Source organism: Orcinus orca, chromosome 1 (assembly GCF_937001465.1).
Source record: "Orcinus orca chromosome 1, mOrcOrc1.1, whole genome shotgun sequence".
In the NCBI taxonomy this organism is placed as follows: domain Eukaryota; kingdom Metazoa; phylum Chordata; class Mammalia; order Artiodactyla; family Delphinidae; genus Orcinus; species Orcinus orca.
This window is the reverse complement of record NC_064559.1, coordinates 69,133,337-69,153,970: the sequence shown is the minus strand read 5'-3', so window position 1 is coordinate 69,153,970 and position 20,634 is coordinate 69,133,337. Positions and strand designations below refer to the sequence as shown.

At 44.1% G+C, this 20,634-nt stretch overlaps 1 long non-coding RNA gene across 2 annotated transcripts in view; it reads right to left on the bottom strand.

The window, feature by feature from the left end:
- The window catches only part of LOC125965167 (uncharacterized), a 537,048-nt gene that overhangs the window by 460,392 nt on the left and 56,022 nt on the right, over window positions 1–20,634 (bottom strand). Inside the window, exon 1 of one of the 2 annotated variants that reach the window (XR_007478751.1) lies at window positions 10,305–10,401. The exons of the other annotated variant lie outside the window; for it this stretch is intronic. This is a non-coding gene — a long non-coding RNA (uncharacterized LOC125965167). Of the gene's footprint in view, window positions 1–10,304; window positions 10,402–20,634 lie in introns of those variants that run through there. 2 annotated transcript variants of the gene reach the window in all.

Genomic DNA, 20,634 nt, shown 5'->3' with positions numbered 1-20,634 from the left:
GCAGAAAATGAACAGGAATAGGGAGAACCAATGAGAGACTAGCTGGAGGTGTCCGGACGGGCAAATTTAACTCTCATTTCCCACCAGGAAGAGGAATTAACCAAAGGCTCAGCGTGCCATGCCGGAACCACACTAGGGCCTGAAGCAATCCTGCGGTGTTGCGACCAGCTCACAAGAAAACGAGTTGAAGAAAGGAGCTCAGGGGCACTGTAATTCACAAACCTGCAGAGTTATACATGACAGCTATCGTCCAAAATTATATCGAAGTAAGGCTGTCAAGAGGACTTGAAAGCGGGACAGAATTGCAGGAAACCGATTTCAGGAGGTAGACTGGAATTGCATGTAAAGCATAGGAAAAGAGGCAGAACGTCCACAATGATGCACTTGGCCAAAAATGGCGTATGCGTTTTTTCCTGAATATATTCAGGAAAAAACGCATACGCCCTTTTTGGCCAACCAAGCAGGTTGCAAAGGAAATCTGCACTACAATGAAGTCTCACTGCCCCCGGTCAAATGGGCCATCTGAAAAAAGTGTAAAATCAAGAAAGGCAGGACAGGCCATGGAGAACTGGGAGCCTTGTTATGCTGATGGCCGGGATGTAAATTGCCAACAGCCACTCTGGAGAAGTGTATGGTGTTTCCTGAAACATCCAAAAAACAAAGCAACAGAGCCTAGGGCACTTCCACTTATGGTCCTATAGCTTAGGGAAATTAAAATCAAAAAGACACAGCCACCCCAAAGTTTGGGCCGGCTGTGTTTACAAGAACCTCGTTTACGGTACAAGTTCAATATCACAGAAAGCGAAAAATGGATAAAGAAGTTGTGGTACTTACGTACAATGCAATATCACTCAGCAATGAAATCTATGTCATCAGGCCCGTAGCAGCATAATGAGTGGATTCAGGTGTGATGATTCTAAGTGAAATAAGTCACACAGAAAAAGAAACATCATAAGATATCACTAATACACGGAATGTAAACTGGGCTACACAGGAACTGAATTAGAAAACAGAACAGGGTCTCAAATGTAGAAAACCAACTTATGCTTGCTTAAGGGGAAAGGTGAGTTGGGGTGCTGCATAAAACTAGAGATTGAAATTAGCACAGATACCATTCCATAAGCCAAATATGTAATAGACAAGAGCTACTCCTTGCTCAACGAAGTGGACTCAACACCCCATATTAAACGCCTAAGAATATACCAGACTAGTAAGAATCTTAAAACCTATGGATTTATATGTCTCCGAAAGAGAATCAAGCGTGTGTACAGCGGCATAAATGCAGCAGTGATAGGATTGGTGAGGTTCGTTGAGCAAATGCAGACCCTTTGAAGTCATATTGCATGGTACCCATTCCATGGGTCTCAACTCTCCAGGTTTAAGGGATTCTTCCTTCAGCTAAAACATGCATGTGGAACCCAGAGTATGATCCACTGTGTGATCGGGAAACGTGTTCAAATGTGTCTCAGTTTTCATCCCCTGGTACTCGGGTGCAACATTCCAGACGCTTTACTAACACTCTCCTCACTTGGAGAGTCCGTGCGTTTAACTTCCTGTTTGGCTCAGTTTGCAATTTCTGCGGAAAATGAACAGGAATAGGGAGAACCAATGAGAGACTAGCTGGAGGTGTCCGGACGGGCAAATTTAACTCTCATTTCCCACCAGGAAGAGGAATTAACCAAAGGCTCAGCGTGCCATGCCGGAACCACACTAGGGCCTGAAGCAATCCTGCGGTGTTAGGACCAGCTCACAAGAAAACGAGTTGAAGAAAGGAGCTCAGGGGCACTGTAATTCACAAACCTGCAGAGTTATACATGACAGCTATCGTCCAAAATTATATCGAAGTAAGGCTGTCAAGAGGACTTGAAAGCGGGACAGAATTGCAGGAAACCGATTTCAGGAGGTAGACTGGAATTGCATGTAAAGCATAGGAAAAGAGGCAGAACGTCCACAATGATGCACTTGGCCAAAAAGGGCGTATGCGTTTTTTCCTGAATATATTCAGGAAAAAACGCATACGCCCTTTTTGGCCAACCAAGCAAGCTTGCAAAGGAAATCTGCACTACAATGAAGTCTCACTGCCCCCGGTCAAATGGGCCATCTGAAAAAAGTGTAAAATCCAGAAAGGCAGGACAGGCCATGGAGAACTGGGAGCCTTGTTATGCTGATGGCCGGGATGTAAATTGCCAACAGCCACTCTGGAGAAGTGTATGGTGTTTCCTGAAACATCCAAAAAACAAAGCAACAGAGCCTAGGGCACTTCCACTTATGGTCCTATAGCTTAGGGAAATTAAAATCAAAAAGACACAGCCACCCCAAAGTTTGGGCTGGCTGTGTTTACAAGAACCTCGTTTACGGTACAAGTTCAATATCACAGAAAGCGAAAAATGGATAAAGAAGTTGTGGTACTTACGTACAATGCAATATCACTCAGCAATGAAATCTATGTCATCAGGCCCGTAGCAGCATAATGAGTGGATTCAGGTATGATGATTCTAAGTGAAATAAGTCACACAGAAAAAGAAACATCATAAGATATCACTAATACACGGAATGTAAACTTGGCTACACAGGCACTGAATTACAAAACAGAACAGGGTCTCAAATGTAGAAAACCAACTTATGCTTGCTTAAGGGGAAAGGTGAGTTGGGGTGCTGCATAAAACCAGAGATTGAAATTAGCACAGTTACCGTTCCATAAGCCAAAGATGTAGTAGACAAGAGCTACTCCTTGCTCAACGAGTGGACTCAACACTCCATATTAAACGCCTAAGAATATACCTGACTAGTAATAATCTTAAAACCTATGGATTTATATGTCTCCGAAAGAGAATCAAGCATGTGTACAGCGGCATAAGAGCAGCAGTGATAGGATTGGTGAGGTTCGGTGAGCAAATGCAGACCCTTTGAAGTCATATTGCATGGTACCCATTCCATGGGTCTCAACTCTCCAGGTTTAAGGGATTCTTCCTTCAGCTAAAACATGCATGTGGAACCCAGAGTATGATCCACTGTGTGATCGGGAAACGTGTTCAAATGTGTCTCAGTTTTCATCCCCTGGTACTCGGGTGCAACATTCCAGACGCTTTACTAACACTCTCCTCACTTGGAGAGTCCGTGCCTTTAACCTCCTGTTTGGCCCAGTTTGCAATTTCTGCGGAAAATGAACAGGAATAGGGAGAACCAATGAGAGACTAGCTGGAGGTGTCCGGACGGGCAAATTTAACTCTCATTTCCCACCAGGAAGAGGAATTAACCAAAGGCTCAGCGTGCCATGCCGGAACCACACTAGGGCCTGAAGCAATCCTGCGGTGTTGCGACCAGCTCACAAGAAAACGAGTTGAAGAAAGGAGCTCAGGGGCACTGTAATTCACAAACCTGCAGAGTTATACATGACAGCTATCGTCCAAAATTATATCGAAGTAAGGCTGTCAAGAGGACTTGAAAGCGGGACAGAATTGCAGGAAACCGATTTCAGGAGGTAGACTGGAATTGCATGTAAAGCATAGGAAAAGAGGCAGAACGTCCACAATGATGCACTTGGCCAAAAATGGCGTATGCGTTTTTTCCTGAATATATTCAGGAAAAAACGCATATGCCCTTTTTGGCCAACCAAGCAAGCTTGCAAAGGAAATCTGCACTACAATGAAGTCTCACTGCCCCCGGTCAAATGGGCCATCTGAAAAAAGTGTAAAATCAAGAAAGGCAGGACAGGCCATGGAGAACTGGGAGCCTTGTTATGCTGATGGCCGGGATGTAAATTGCCAACAGCCACTCTGGAGAAGTGTATGGTGTTTCCTGAAACATCCAAAAAACAAAGCAACAGAGCCTAGGGCACTTCCACTTATGGTCCTATAGCTTAGGGAAATTAAAATCAAAAAGACACAGCCACCCCAAAGTTTGGGCCGGCTGTGTTTACAAGAACCTCGTTTACGGTACAAGTTCAATATCACAGAAAGCGAAAAATGGATAAAGAAGTTGTGGTACTTACGTACAATGCAATATCACTCAGCAATGAAATCTATGTCATCAGGCCCGTAGCAGCATAATGAGTGGATTCAGGTGTGATGATTCTAAGTGAAATAAGTCACACAGAAAAAGAAACATCATAAGATATCACTAATACACGGAATGTAAACTGGGCTACACAGGAACTGAATTAGAAAACAGAACAGGGTCTCAAATGTAGAAAACCAACTTATGCTTGCTTAAGGGGAAAGGTGAGTTGGGGTGCTGCATAAAACTAGAGATTGAAATTAGCACAGATACCATTCCATAAGCCAAATATGTAATAGACAAGAGCTACTCCTTGCTCAACGAAGTGGACTCAACACCCCATATTAAACGCCTAAGAATATACCAGACTAGTAAGAATCTTAAAACCTATGGATTTATATGTCTCCGAAAGAGAATCAAGCGTGTGTACAGCGGCATAAATGCAGCAGTGATAGGATTGGTGAGGTTCGTTGAGCAAATGCAGACCCTTTGAAGTCATATTGCATGGTACCCATTCCATGGGTCTCAACTCTCCAGGTTTAAGGGATTCTTCCTTCAGCTAAAACATGCATGTGGAACCCAGAGTATGATCCACTGTGTGATCGGGAAACGTGTTCAAATGTGTCTCAGTTTTCATCCCCTGGTACTCGGGTGCAACATTCCAGACGCTTTACTAACACTCTCCTCACTTGGAGAGTCCGTGCGTTTAACTTCCTGTTTGGCTCAGTTTGCAATTTCTGCGGAAAATGAACAGGAATAGGGAGAACCAATGAGAGACTAGCTGGAGGTGTCCGGACGGGCAAATTTAACTCTCATTTCCCACCAGGAAGAGGAATTAACCAAAGGCTCAGCGTGCCATGCCGGAACCACACTAGGGCCTGAAGCAATCCTGCGGTGTTGCGACCAGCTCACAAGAAAACGAGTTGAAGAAAGGAGCTCAGGGGCACTGTAATTCACAAACCTGCAGAGTTATACATGACAGCTATCGTCCAAAATTATATCGAAGTAAGGCTGTCAAGAGGACTTGAAAGCGGGACAGAATTGCAGGAAACCGATTTCAGGAGGTAGACTGGAATTGCATGTAAAGCATAGGAAAAGAGGCAGAACGTCCACAATGATGCACTTGGCCAAAAAGGGCGTATGCGTTTTTTCCTGAATATATTCAGGAAAAAACGCATACGCCCTTTTTGGCCAACCAAGCAAGCTTGCAAAGGAAATCTGCACTACAATGAAGTCTCACTGCCCCCGGTCAAATGGGCCATCTGAAAAAAGTGTAAAATCCAGAAAGGCAGGACAGGCCATGGAGAACTGGGAGCCTTGTTATGCTGATGGCCGGGATGTAAATTGCCAACAGCCACTCTGGAGAAGTGTATGGTGTTTCCTGAAACATCCAAAAAACAAAGCAACAGAGCCTAGAGCACTTCCACTTATGGTCCTATAGCTTAGGGAAATTAAAATCAAAAAGACACAGCCACCCCAAAGTTTGGGCCGGCTGTGTTTACAAGAACCTCGTTTACGGTACAAGTTCAATATCACAGAAAGCGAAAAATGGATAAAGAAGTTGTGGTACTTACGTACAATGCAATATCACTCAGCAATGAAATCTATGTCATCAGGCCCGTAGCAGCATAATGAGTGGATTCAGGTATGATGATTCTAAGTGAAATAAGTCACACAGAAAAAGAAACATCATAAGATATCACTAATACACGGAATGTAAACTTGGCTACACAGGCACTGAATTACAAAACAGAACAGGGTCTCAAATGTAGAAAACCAACTTATGCTTGCTTAAGGGGAAAGGTGAGTTGGGGTGCTGCATAAAACCAGAGATTGAAATTAGCACAGTTACCTTTCCATAAGCCAAAGATGTAGTAGACAAGAGCTACTCCTTGCTCAACGAGTGGACTCAACACTCCATATTAAACGCCTAAGAATATACCTGACTAGTAATAATCTTAAAACCTATGGATTTATATGTCTCCGAAAGAGAATCAAGCATGTGTACAGCGGCATAAGAGCAGCAGTGATAGGATTGGTGAGGTTCGGTGAGCAAATGCAGACCCTTTGAAGTCATATTGCATGGTACCCATTCCATGGGTCTCAACTCTCCAGGTTTAAGGGATTCTTCCTTCAGCTAAAACATGCATGTGGAACCCAGAGTATGATCCACTGTGTGATCGGGAAACGTGTTCAAATGTGTCTCAGTTTTCATCCCCTGGTACTCGGGTGCAACATTCCAGACGCTTTACTAACACTCTCCTCACTTGGAGAGTCCGTGCCTTTAACCTCCTGTTTGGCCCAGTTTGCAATTTCTGCGGAAAATGAACAGGAATAGGGAGAACCAATGAGAGACTAGCTGGAGGTGTCCGGACGGGCAAATTTAACTCTCATTTCCCACCAGGAAGAGGAATTAACCAAAGGCTCAGCGTGCCATGCCGGAACCACACTAGGGCCTGAAGCAATCCTGCGGTGTTGCGACCAGCTCACAAGAAAACGAGTTGAAGAAAGGAGCTCAGGGGCACTGTAATTCACAAACCTGCAGAGTTATACATGACAGCTATCGTCCAAAATTATATCGAAGTAAGGCTGTCAAGAGGACTTGAAAGCGGGACAGAATTGCAGGAAACCGATTTCAGGAGGTAGACTGGAATTGCATGTAAAGCATAGGAAAAGAGGCAGAACGTCCACAATGATGCACTTGGCCAAAAATGGCGTATGTGTTTTTTCCTGAATATATTCAGGAAAAAACGCATACGCCCTTTTTGGCCAACCAAGCAAGCTTGCAAAGGAAATCTGCACTACAATGAAGTCTCACTGCCCCCGGTCAAATGGGCCATCTGAAAAAAGTGTAAAATCCAGAAAGGCAGGACAGGCCATGGAGAACTGGGAGCCTTGTTATGCTGATGGCCGGGATGTAAATTGCCAACAGCCACTCTGGAGAAGTGTATGGTGTTTCCTGAAACATCCAAAAAACAAAGCAACAGAGCCTAGGGCACTTCCACTTATGGTCCTATAGCTTAGGGAAATTAAAATCAAAAAGACACAGCCACCCCAAAGTTTGGGCCGGCTGTGTTTACAAGAACCTCGTTTACGGTACAAGTTCAATATCACAGAAAGCGAAAAATGGATAAAGAAGTTGTGGTACTTACGTACAATGCAATATCACTCAGCAATGAAATCTATGTCATCAGGCCCGTAGCAGCATAATGAGTGGATTCAGGTGTGATGATTCTAAGTGAAATAAGTCACACAGAAAAAGAAACATCATAAGATATCACTAATACACGGAATGTAAACTGGGCTACACAGGAACTGAATTAGAAAACAGAACAGGGTCTCAAATGTAGAAAACCAACTTATGCTTGCTTAAGGGGAAAGGTGAGTTGGGGTGCTGCATAAAACTAGAGATTGAAATTAGCACAGATACCATTCCATAAGCCAAATATGTAATAGACAAGAGCTACTCCTTGCTCAACGAAGTGGACTCAACACCCCATATTAAACGCCTAAGAATATACCAGACTAGTAAGAATCTTAAAACCTATGGATTTATATGTCTCCGAAAGAAAATCAAGCGTGTGTACAGCGGCATAAATGCAGCAGTGATAGGATTGGTGAGGTTCGTTGAGCAAATGCAGACCCTTTGAAGTCATATTGCATGGTACCCATTCCATGGGTCTCAACTCTCCAGGTTTAAGGGATTCTTCCTTCAGCTAAAACATGCATGTGGAACCCAGAGTATGATCCATTGTGTGATCGGGAAACGTGTTCAAATGTGTCTCAGTTTTCATCCCCTGGTACTCGGGTGCAACATTCCAGACGCTTTACTAACACTCTCCTCACTTGGAGAGTCCGTGCGTTTAACTTCCTGTTTGGCTCAGTTTGGAATTTCTGCGGAAAATGAACAGGAATAGGGAGAACCAATGAGAGACTAGCTGGAGGTGTCCGGACGGGCAAATTTAACTCTCATTTCCCACCAGGAAGAGGAATTAACCAAAGGCTCAGCGTGCCATGCCGGAACCACACTAGGGCCTGAAGCAATCCTGCGGTGTTGCGACCAGCTCACAAGAAAACGAGTTGAAGAAAGGAGCTCAGGGGCACTGTAATTCACAAACCTGCAGAGTTATACATGACAGCTATCGTCCAAAATTATATCGAAGTAAGGCTGTCAAGAGGACTTGAAAGCGGGACAGAATTGCAGGAAACCGATTTCAGGAGGTAGACTGGAATTGCATGTAAAGCATAGGAAAAGAGGCAGAAAGTCCACAATGATGCATTTGGCCAAAAAGGGCGTATGCGTTTTTTCCTGAATATATTCAGGAAAAAACGCATACGCCCTTTTTGGCCAACCAAGCAAGCTTGCAAAGGAAATCTGCACTACAATGAAGTCTCACTGCCCCCGGTCAAATGGGCCATCTGAAAAAAGTGTAAAATCCAGAAAGGCAGGACAGGCCATGGAGAACTGGGAGCCTTGTTATGCTGATGGCCGGGATGTAAATTGCCAACAGCCACTCTGGAGAAGTGTATGGTGTTTCCTGAAACATCCAAAAAACAAAGCAACAGAGCCTAGGGCACTTCCACTTATGGTCCTATAGCTTAGGGAAATTAAAATCAAAAAGACACAGCCACCCCAAAGTTTGGGCCGGCTGTGTTTACAAGAACCTCGTTTACGGTACAAGTTCAATATCACAGAAAGCGAAAAATGGATAAAGAAGTTGTGGTACTTACGTACAATGCAATATCACTCAGCAATGAAATCTATGTCATCAGGCCCGTAGCAGCATAATGAGTGGATTCAGGTATGATGATTCTAAGTGAAATAAGTCACACAGAAAAAGAAACATCATAAGATATCACTAATACACGGAATGTAAACTGGGCTACACAGGAACTGAATTACAAAACAGAACAGGGTCTCAAATGTAGAAAACCAACTTATGCTTGCTTAAGGGGAAAGGTGAGTTGGGGTGCTGCATAAAACTAGAGATTGAAATTAGCACAGATACCATTCCATAAGCCAAATATGTAATAGACAAGAGCTACTCCTTGCTCAACGAAGTGGACTCAACACCCCATATTAAACGCCTAAGAATATACCAGACTAGTAAGAATCTTAAAACCTATGGATTTATATGTCTCCGAAAGAGAATCAAGCGTGTGTACAGCGGCATAAATGCAGCAGTGATAGGATTGGTGAGGTTCGTTGAGCAAATGCAGACCCTTTGAAGTCATATTGCATGGTACCCATTCAATGGGTCTCAACTCTCCAGGTTTAAGGGGTTCTTCCTTCAGCTAGAACATGCATGTGGAACCCAGAGTATGATCCACCGTGTGATAGGGAAACGTGTTCAAATATGTCTCAGTTTTCGTCCCCTGGTACTCGGGTGCAACATTCCAGACCCTTTACTAACACTCTCCCCTCTTGGAGAGTCAGTGCCTTTAACCTCCTGTTTGGCCCAGTTTGCAATTTCTGCGTAAGATGAACAGGAATAGGGAGAACCAATGAGAGACTAGCTGGAGGTGTCTGGACGGGCAAATTTAACTCTCATTTCCCACAAGGAAGAGGAATTAACCAAAGGCTCAGCGTGCCGTGCCGGAACTACACTAGGGCCTGAATCAATCCTGCGGTGTTGCGGCCAGCTGACAAGAAAGCGAGTTGAAGAAAGGAGCTCAGGGGCACTCTCATTCACACACCTGCAGAGTTATAAATGACAGCTATCGTCCAAAAATATATTGAAGTAAGGCTGCCAAGAGGACTTGAAAGCGGGGCAGAATGGCAGGATACCGATTTCAGGAGATAGATTATAATTGCATGTAAAGCATAGGAAAAGAGGCAGAACGTCCACAATGATGCACTTGGCCAAAAATGGCGTATTTGTTTTTTCCTGAATATATTCAGGAAAAAACGCATACGCCCTTTTTGGCCAACCAAGCAAGCTTGCAAGGGAAATCTGCACTACAATGAAGTCTCTCTTCCCCCCCGGTCAAAAGGTCCATCTGAAAAAAGTGTAAAATCCAGAAAGGTGGGACAGGCCATGGGGAACTGGGTGCCTTTTAATGCTGATGGGCGCGATGTAAATTGCCAACAGCCACTCTGGAGAAATGTATGGTGTTTCCTGAAATATCCAAAAAACAAAGCAACAGAGCCTAGAGCACTTCCACTTATGGTCCTATAGCTTAGGGAAATTAAAATCAAAAAGACACAGCCACGCCAAATTTTGGGCCGGCTCTGTTTACAAGAACCTCGTTTACGGTACAAGTTCAATATCACAGAAAGCGAAAAATGGATAAAGAAGTTGTGGTACTTAAGTCCAATGCAGTATCACTCAGCAATGAAATCTATGTCATCAGGCCCGTAGCAGCATAATGAGTGGATTCAGGTACGATGATTCTAAGTGAAATAAGTCACACAGAAAAAGAAACATCATAAGATATCACTACTACACGGAACGTAAACGTGGCTACACAGGAACTGAATTCCAAAACAGAACAGGGTCTCAAATGTAGAAAACCAACTTATGCTTGCTTAAGGGGAAAGGTGAGTTGGGGTGCTGCATAAAACCAGAGATTGAAATTAGCACAGATACCGTTCCATAAGCCAAATATGTAATAGACAAGAGCTACTCCTTGCTCAACGATGTGGACTCGACACCCCATATTAAACGCCTAAGAATATATCTGACTAGTAAGAATCTTAAAACCTATGGATTTATATGTCTCCGAAAGAGAATGAAGCGTGTGTACAGCGGCATAAACGCAGCATTGATAGGATTGGTGAGGTTCGGTGAGCAAATGCAGACCCTTTGAAGTCATATTGCATGGTATCCATTCCATGGTTCTCAACTCTCCAGGTTTAAAGGATTCTTCCTTCAGCTAAAACATGCATGTGGAACCCAGAGTATGATCCACCGTGTGATCGAGAAACGTGTTCAAATGTGTCTCAGTTTTCGTCCCCTGGTACTCGGGCGCAACATTCCAGACGCTTTACTAACACTCTCCCCACTTGGAGAGTCAGTGCCTTTAACCTCCTGTTTGGCCCAGTTTGCAATTTCTGCGGAAAATGAACAGGAATAGGGAGAAACTATGAGAGACTAGCTGGAGGTGTCTGGACGGGAAAATTTAACTCTCATTTCCCACCAGGAAGAGGAATTAACCAAAGGCTCAGCGTGCCATGCCGGAACCACACTAGGGCCAGAAGCAATCCTGCGGTGTTGCGGCCAGCGCCCAAGAAAGCGAGTTGAAGAAAGGAGCTCAGGGGCACTGTAATTCACAAACCTGCAGAGTTATAAATGACAGCTATCGTCCAAAAATGTATTGAAGTAACGCTGCCAAGAGGACTTGAAAGCGGGGCAGAATTGCAGGAAACCGATTTCAGGAGGTAGACTGGAATTGCATTTAAAGCATAGGAAAATAGGCAGAACGTCCACAATGGTGCACTTGGCCAAAAAGGGCGTATGCTTTTTTTCCTGAATATATTCAGGAAAAAGCACATACGCCCTTTTTGGACCACCAAGCAAGCTTGCAAAGGAAATCTGCACTACAATGAAGTCTCACTGCCCCCCGGTGAAAAGGGCCATCTGAAAAATGTGTAAAATCCAGAAAGGCAGGACAGGCCATGGAGAACTGGGAGCCTTGTTATGCTGATGGGTGGGATGTAAATTGCCAACAGCCACTCTGGAGAAGTGTATGGTGTTTCCTGAAACATCTAGAAAACAAAGCAACGGAGCATAGGGCACTTCCACTTATGGTCCTATAGCTTAGGCAAATTAAAATCAAAAAGACACAGCCACCCTAAAGATTGGGACAGCTCTGTTTACAAGAACCTCGTTTACAGTACAAGTTCAATATCACAGACAGCGAAAAATAGATAAAGAAGTTTGGTACTTACGTACAGTGCAATATCACTCAGCAATGAAATCTATGTCATCAGGCCCGTAGCAGCATAATGAGTGGATTCAGGTACGATGATTCTAAGTGAAATAAGTCACACAGAAAAAGAAACATCATAAGATATCTCTAATACACGGAATGTAAACTGGGCTACACAGGAACTGAATTACAAAACAGAACAGTGTCTCAAATGTAGAAAACCAACTTATGCTTGCTTAAGGGGAAAGGTGAGTTGGGGTGCTGCATAAAACCAGAGATTGAAATTAGCACAGATACCATTCCATAAGCCAAATATGTAATAACAAGAGCTACTCCTTGCTCAACGAAGTGAACTCAACACCCCATATTAAACGCCTAAGAATATACCTGACTAGTAAGAATCTTAAAACCTATTGATTTATACGTCTCCGAAAGTGAATCAAGCGTGTGTACACCAGCATAAACGCAGCAGTGAGAATATTGGTGAGGTTCGGTGAGCAAATGCAGACCCTTTGAAGTCATATTGCATGGTACCCATTCCATGGTTCTCAACTCTCCAAGTTTAAGGGATTCTTCCTTCAGCTAAAACATGCATGTGGAACCCAGAGTATGATCCACCGTGTGATCGGGAAACGTGTTCAAATGTGTCTCAGTTTTCCTCCCCTGGTACTCGGGTGCAACATTCCAGACGCTTTACTAACACTCTCCCCACTTGGAGAGTCAGTGCCTTTAACCTCCTGTTTGGCCCAGTTTGCAATTTCTGCGTAAGATGAACAGGAATAGGGAGAACCAGTGAGAGACTAGCTTGAGGTGTCTAGACGGGCAAATTTAACTCTCATTTCCCACAAGGAAGACGAATTAAACAAAGGCTCAGCGTGCCGTGCCGGAACTACACTAGGGCCTGAATCAATCCTGTGGTGTTGTGGCCAGTTCACAAGAAAGCGAGTTGAAGAAAGGAGCTCAGGGGCACTCTCATTCACACACCTGCAGAGGTAAAAATGACAGCTATCGTCCAAAAATATATTGAAGTAAGGCTGCCAAGAGGACTTGAAAGCGGGGTAGAATTGCAGGAAACCGATTTCAGGAGGTAGACTGGAATTGCATGTAAAGCATAGGAAAAGAGGCAGAACGTCCACAATGATGCACTTGGGCAAAAGGGCGTATGCGTTTCTTCCTTGGCCAACCAAGCAAGCTTGCAAAGGAAATCTGCACTACAATGAAGTCTCACTTCCCCCCGGTCAAAAGGGCCATCTGAAAAAAGTGTAAAATCCAGAAAGGCAGGACAGGCCATGGAGAACTGGGAGCCTTTTTATGCTGCTGGGTGGGATGGAAATTGCCAACAGCCACTCTGGAGAAGTGTATGGTGTTTCCTGAAACATCTAAAAAACAAAGCAACAGAGCCTAGGGCACTTCCACTTATGGTCTTATAGCTTAGGGCAATTAAAATCAAAAAGACACAGCCACCCCAAAGTTTGGGACGGCTCTGTTTACAAGAACCTCGTTTACGGTACAAGTTCAATATCGCAGAAAGCGAAAAATGGATAAAGAAGTTGTGGTACTTACGTACAATGCAATATCACTCAGCAATGAAATCTATGTCATCAGGCCCGTAGCAGCATAATGAGTGGATTCAGGTACGATGATTCTAAGTGAAATAAGTCACAGAGAAAAAGAAACATCGTAAGATATCACTAATACACGGAATGGAAACTTGGCTACACAGGAACTGAATTATAAAACAGAACAGGGTCTCAAATGTAGAAAACCAACTTATGCTTGCTTAAGGGGAAAGGTGAGTTGCGGTGCTGCATAAAACCAGAGATTGAAATTAGCACAGATACCATTCCATAAGCCAAATATGTAATAGACAAGAGCTACTCCTTGCTGAATGAAGTGGACTCAACACCCCATATTAAACGCCTAAGAATATACCTGACTAGTAAGAATCTTAAAACCTATGGATTTCTATGTCTCCGAAAGAGAATCAAGCGTGTGTACAGCGGAATAAACGTAGCAGTGATAGGATTGGAGAGGTTCGGTGAGCAAATGCAGACCCTTTGAAGTCATATTGCATGGTACCCATTCCATGGGTCTCAACTCTCCAGGTTTAAGGGATTCTTCCTTCAGCTAAACCATGCATGTGGACCCCAGAGTACGATCCACCGTGTGATCGGGAAACGTGCTCAAATGTGTCTCAGTTTTCGTCCCCTGGTACTCGGGTACAACATTCCAGACGCTTTACTAACACTCTCCCCACTTGGAGAGTCAGTGCTTTTAACCTCCTGTTAGGCCCAGTTTGCAATTTCTGCGGAAAATGAAGAGGAATAGGGAGAACACATGAGCGACTAGCTGGAGGTGTCCAGACGGGCAAATTTAACTCTCACTTCCCACCAGGAAGAAGAATTAACCAAAGGCTCAGCGTGCCGTGCCGGAACCACACTAGGGCCTGAAGCAATCCTGCAGTGTTGCGGCCAGCTCACAAGAAAGCGAGTTGAAGAAAGGAGCTCAGGGGCACTGTCATTCACAAACCTGCAGAGTTATAAATGACAGCTATCATCCAAAAATATATTGAAGTAAGGCTGCCAAGAGGACTTGAAAGCGGGGCAGAATTGCAGGAAACCGATTTCAGGAGGTAGACTGGAATTGCATGTAAAGCATAGGAAAAGAGGCAGAACGTCCACAATGATGCACTTGGCCAAAAAGGGCATATGTGTTTTTTCCTGAATATATTCAGGAAAAAACGCATACGCCCTTTTTGGCCAACCAAGCAAGCTTGCAAAGGAAATCTGCACTACAATTAAGTCTCACTGCCCCCCGGTCAAAAGGGCCATCTGAATAAAGTATAAAATCCAGAAAGGCAGGAAAGGCCATGGAGAACTGGGAGCCTTGTTATGCTGCTGGGCGGGATGTAAATTGCCAACAGCCACTCTGGAGAAGTGTATGGTGTTTCCTGAAACATCTAAAAAACAAAGCAACAGAGCCTAGGGTACTTCCACTTATGGTCCTATAGCTTAGGGAAATTAAAATCGAAAAGACACAGCCACCCGAAAGTTTGGGACGGCTGTGTTTACAAGAACCTCGTTTACGGTACAAGTTCAATATCACAGAAAGCGGAAAATTGATAAAGAAGTTGTGGTACTTACGTACAATGCAATATCACTCAGCAATGAAATCTATGTCATCAGGCCCGTAGCAGCATAATGAGTGGATTCAGGTATGATGATTCTAAGTGAAATAAGTCACACAGAAAAAGAAACATCATAAGATATCACTACTACACGGAATGTAAACTTGGCTACACAGGAACTGAATTACAAAACAGAACAGGGTCTCAAATGTAGAAAACCAACTTATGCTTGCTTAAGGGGAAAGGTGAGTTGGGGTACTGCATAAAACCAGAGATAGAAATTAGCACAGATACCGTTCCATAAGCCAAATATGTAATAGACAAGAGCTACTCCTTGCTCAACGAAGTGGACTCAACACCCCATATTGAACGCCTAAGAATATACCTGACTAGTAAGAATCTTAAAACCTATGGATTGATCCAGGAGCAGGAAGATGGCGGAAGAGTAAGATGCGGAGATCACCTTCCTCCCCACAGATACACCAGAAATACATCTACGCGTGGAACAACTCCTACAGATCACCTACTGAAGGCTGGCAGAAGACCTCAGACCTCCCAAAAGGCAAGAAACTCCCCACGTACCTGGGTAGGGCAAAAGAAAAAAGAATAAACAGAGACAAAAGGATAGGGACGGCACCTGCACCAGTGGGAGGGAGCTGTGAAGGAGGAAAAGTTTCCACACACTAGGAAGCCCCTTCGCGGGCGGAGACTGCGGGAGGCGGGGGGGGAGCTTCAAACCTGCGGAGGAGTGCACAGCAACGGGTGCGGAGGGCAAATCGGGGAGATTCCCGCACAGAGGATCGGTGCTGACCGGGACTCACCAGCCCAAGAGGCTTGTCTGCTCACCCGCCGGGGCGGGCGGGGTCTGCGAGCTGAGGCTCTGAGGCTCGGGTTTCGGTTTCGGACGGAGCACAGGGAGAGGACTGGGGTTGGCGGCTTGAACATAGCCTGAAGGGGTTAGTGCACCACAGCTAGCTGGGAGGGAGTCCGGGGAAAACTCTGCACCTGCCGAAGAGGTAAGAGACTTTTTCTTCCCTCTTTGTTTCCTGGTGCTTGAGGAGAGGGGTTTAAGAATGCTGCTTAAAGGAACTCCAGAGACGGGCGCGAGCCGCGGCTGAAAGCGCGGACCCCAGAGACGGGCGCGAGCCGTGGCTGAAAGCGCGGACCCCAGAGACGGGCACGAGCCGCGGCTGAAAGCACGGACCCCAGAGACGGGCGTGAGCCGCGGCTGAAAGCGCGGACCCCAGAGAAGGGCGCGAGCCGCGGCTGAGGGTGCGGACTCCAGAGACGGGCACAAGCCGCAGCTGGAGGCGCGGACCTCAGAGGAGGGCGGGAGACGTTGGGGCTGCTGCTGCCGCCACCAAGGGGCCTGTGTGCGAGCGCAGGTCGCTCTCCACGCCCCTCTTCCGCGGAGCCTGTGCAGCCCGCCACTGCCGGGTTCCCGGGATCCGGGGACGACTTCCCCGGGAGAGCGCACGGCGGGCCTCGGGCTGGTGCAGGGTCACGCCAGACTTTGCCGCCGCAGGCCCGCCCCGCATTCCATGCCCCTCCCTCCCCGCCAGCCTCAGTACGCCAGAACCCCCGAATCAGCGGCTCCTTTAACCCCGTCCTGTCTGAGCAAAAAACAGACGCCCTCCAGCGACCTACACGCAGAGGCAGGGCCAAATCCAAAGCTGAGCCCCTGTGAGCTGTGAGAACAAAGAAGAGAAAGGGAAATCTCTCCCAGCAGCCTCAGAAGCAGCGGATTAAAGCTCCACAATCAACTTGATGTACCCTGCATCTGTGGAATACATGAATAGACAGCCAATCATCCCAAATTAAGGAGGTGGACTTTGGGAGCAAGATCTATGATTTTTTTCCCTATTCCTCTTTTTGTGAATGTGTATGTGTATGCTTCTGTGTGAGATCTTGTCTGTATAGTCTTGCTTCCACCATTTGTCCTAGGGTTCTATCCCTTCATGGTTTTTTCTTAAAATTTTTTTCTTAATAATCAATTTTAATTTTAAGAACGTTATTATACTTTACCTTCGTCCTTTCTTTTTCTTTCTTTCTTTCCTTCCTTCCTTCCCTCCTTTAGACAATGAATCATCCCAAATTGAGGAGGTGGTCTCTGACAGCAAGATTTATGATTTTTCCCCCTTTACCTCTTTTAGTGAGGGTGTATGTGTACGCTTCTGTGTAAGATTTTGTCTGTATAGCTTTGCTTCCAACATTTGTCCTAAGGTTCTATCCGTCCCTTTTTTTTTTCCTAAATAAGAATTTTTTAATTCAATAACTTTATTATACTTTATTTTATTTTTACTGTATCTTCTTTCTTTCTGTTTTTCCTTCTTTCCCTCCTTCCTTCCTTCCTTCCTCCCTCCCTCCCTCCCTCCTTTCGTTCCTTCTTGCCTTCCTTCCTTCGTTGCTTCTTTCTTTCTTTCTTCCTTCCTTCCTTCCTTCCTTCCCTCCTTCCTTCCCTCCTTTCCTTCTTTCTTTCCTCATACTTCTACTAATTCCCTCTACTTTTTCTCCCTTTTATTCTGAGCCGTGTGGATGAAAGGCTCTTGGTGCTCCAGCCAGGAGTCAGGGCTCTGCCTCTGAGGTTGGAGAGCCAACTTCAGGACACTGGTCCACAAGAGACCTCCCAGCTCCACATAATATCAAACGGCGAAAATCTCCCAGAGACCTCCATCTTAACACCAGCACCCAGCTTCACTCAACGACCAGCAAGCCACAGTACTGGACAACCTGTGCCAAACAACTAGCAAAACAGGAACACAACCCCACCCATTAGCAGAGAGGCAGTCTAAAATCATAATAAGGCCACAGACACCCCAAAACACACCACCAGACGTGAACCTGCCCACTAGAGAGACAAGATCCAGCCTCATCCACCACAACACAGGCACTAGTCCCCTCCACCAGGAAGCCTACACAACCCATTGAACCAACCTTAGCCACTGGAGACAGACATCAAAAACAGGAGGAACTACGAACCTGCAGCCTGCAAAAAGGAGACCCCAAACACAGTAAGATAAGCAAAATGAGAAAACAGAAAAACACACAGCAGATAAAGGAGCAAGATAAAAATGCACCAGACCTAACAAATGAAGAGGAAATAGGCAGTCTACCTGAAAAAGCATTCAGAATAATGATAGTAAGGTTGATCTGAAATCTTGGAGATAGAATGGACAATAGAATGGACAAAATGCAAGAATCAGTTAACAAGGACCTAGAAGAACTAAAGATGAAACAAGCAACGATGAACAACACAATAAATGAAATTAAAAATACTCTAGATGGGATCAATAGCAGAATAACTGAGGCAGAAGAACGGATAAGTGACCTGGAAGATAAAATAGTGGAAATAACTACTGCAGAGCAGAATAAAGAAAAAAGAATGAAAAGAACTGAGGACAGTCTCAGAGACCTCTGGGACAACATTAAACGCACCAACATTCGAATTATAGGGGTTCCAGAAGAAGAAGAGAAAAAGAAAGGGACTGAGAAAATATTTGAAGAGATTATAGTTGAAAACTTCCCTAATATGGGAAAGGAAATAGTTAATCAAGTCCAGGAAGCACAGAGAGTCCCATACAGGATAAATACTAGGAGAAATACACCAAGACACATATTAATCAAACTGTCAAAAATTAAATACAAAGAAAGCATATTAAAAGCAGCAAGGGAAAAACAACAAATAACACATAAGGGAATCCCCATAAGGTTAACAGCTGATCTCTCAGCAGAAACCCTACAAGCCAGAAGGGAGTGGCAGGACATACTGAAAGTGATGAAGGAGAAAAACCTGCAGCCAAGACTACTCTACCCAGCAAGGATCTCATTCAGATTTGATGGAGAAATTAAAACCTTTACAGACAAGCAAAAGCTGAGAGAGTTCAGAACCACCAAACCAGCTTTACAACAAATGCTAAAGGATCTTCTCTAGGCAAGAAACACAAGAGAAGGAAAAGACCTATAATAACGAACCCAAAACAATTTAGAAAATGGGAATAGGAACATACATATCGATAATTACCTTAAATGTAAATGGACTAAATGCTCCCACCAAAAGACACAGATTAGCTGAATGGATACAAAAACAAGACCCTTATATATGCTGTCTACAAGAGACCCACTTCAGACCTAGAGACACATACAGACTGAAAGTAAGGGGATGGAAAAAGATATTCCATGCAAATGGAAACCAAAAGAAAGCTGGAGTAGCAATTCTCATATCAGACAAAATAGACTTTAAAATAAGGACTATTAAAAGAGACAAAGAAGGACACTACATAATGATCAAGGGATCGATCCAAGAAGAAGATATAACAATCGTAAATATTTATGCACCCAACATAGGAGCACCTCAATACATAAGGCAAATACTAACAGCCATAAAAGGGGAAATCGACAGTAACACATTCATAGTAGGGGACTTAAACACCCCACTTTCACCCATGGACAGATCATCCAAAATGAAAATAAATAAGGAAACACAAGCTTTAAATGATACATTAAACAAGATGGACTTAATTGATATTTATAGGACACTCCATCCAAAAACAACAGAATACACATTTTTCTCAAGTGCTCATGGAACATTCTCCAGGATAGATCATATCTTAGGTCACAAATCAAGCCTTGGTAAATTTAAGAAAATTGAAATTGTATCAAGTATCTTTTCTGACCACAACGCCATGAGTCTAGACATCAATTACAGGAAAAGATCTGTAAAAAATACAAACACATGGAGGCTAAACAATACACTACTTAATAATGAAGAGATCACTGAAGAAATCAAAGAGGAAATCAAAAAATACCTAGAAACAAATGACAATGGAGACACAACGACCCAAAACCTGTGGGATGCAGCAAAAGCAGTTCTAAGGGGGAAGTTTATAGCAATACAAGCCCACCTTAAGAAGCAGGAAACATCTCGAATAAACAACCTAACCTTGCACCTCAAGCAATTAGAGAAAGAAGAACAAAAAAACCCCAAAGCTAGCAGAAGGAAAGAAATCATAAAAATCAGATCAGAAATAAATGAAAAAGAAATGAAGGAAACAATAGCAAAGATCAATAAAACTAAAAGCTGGTTCTTTGAGAAGATAAACAAAATAGATAAACCACTAGCCAGACTCATCAAGAAAAAAAGGGAGAAGACTCAAATCAATAGAATTAGAAATGAAAAAGGAGAGGTAACAACTGACACTGCAGAGATAAAAGAGATCATGAGAGATTACTACAAGCAACTCTATGCCAATAAAATGGACAATCTGGAAGAAATGGACAAATTCTTAGAAATGCACAACCTGCCAAGACTGAATCAGGAAGAAATAGAAAATATGAACAGACCAATCACAAGCACTGAAATTGAAACTGTGATTAAAAATCTTCCAACAAAGAAAAGCCCAGGACCAGATGGCTTCACAGGCGAATTCTATCAAACATTTAGAGAAGAGCTAACACCTATCCTTCTCAAACTCTTGCAAAATATAGCAGAGGGAGGACCACTCCCTAACTCCTTCTATGAGGCCACCATCACCTTGATACCAAAACCAGACAAGGATGTCACAAAGAAAGAAAACTACAGGCCAATATCACTGATGAACATAGATGCAAAAATCCTCAACAAAATACTAGCAAACAGAATC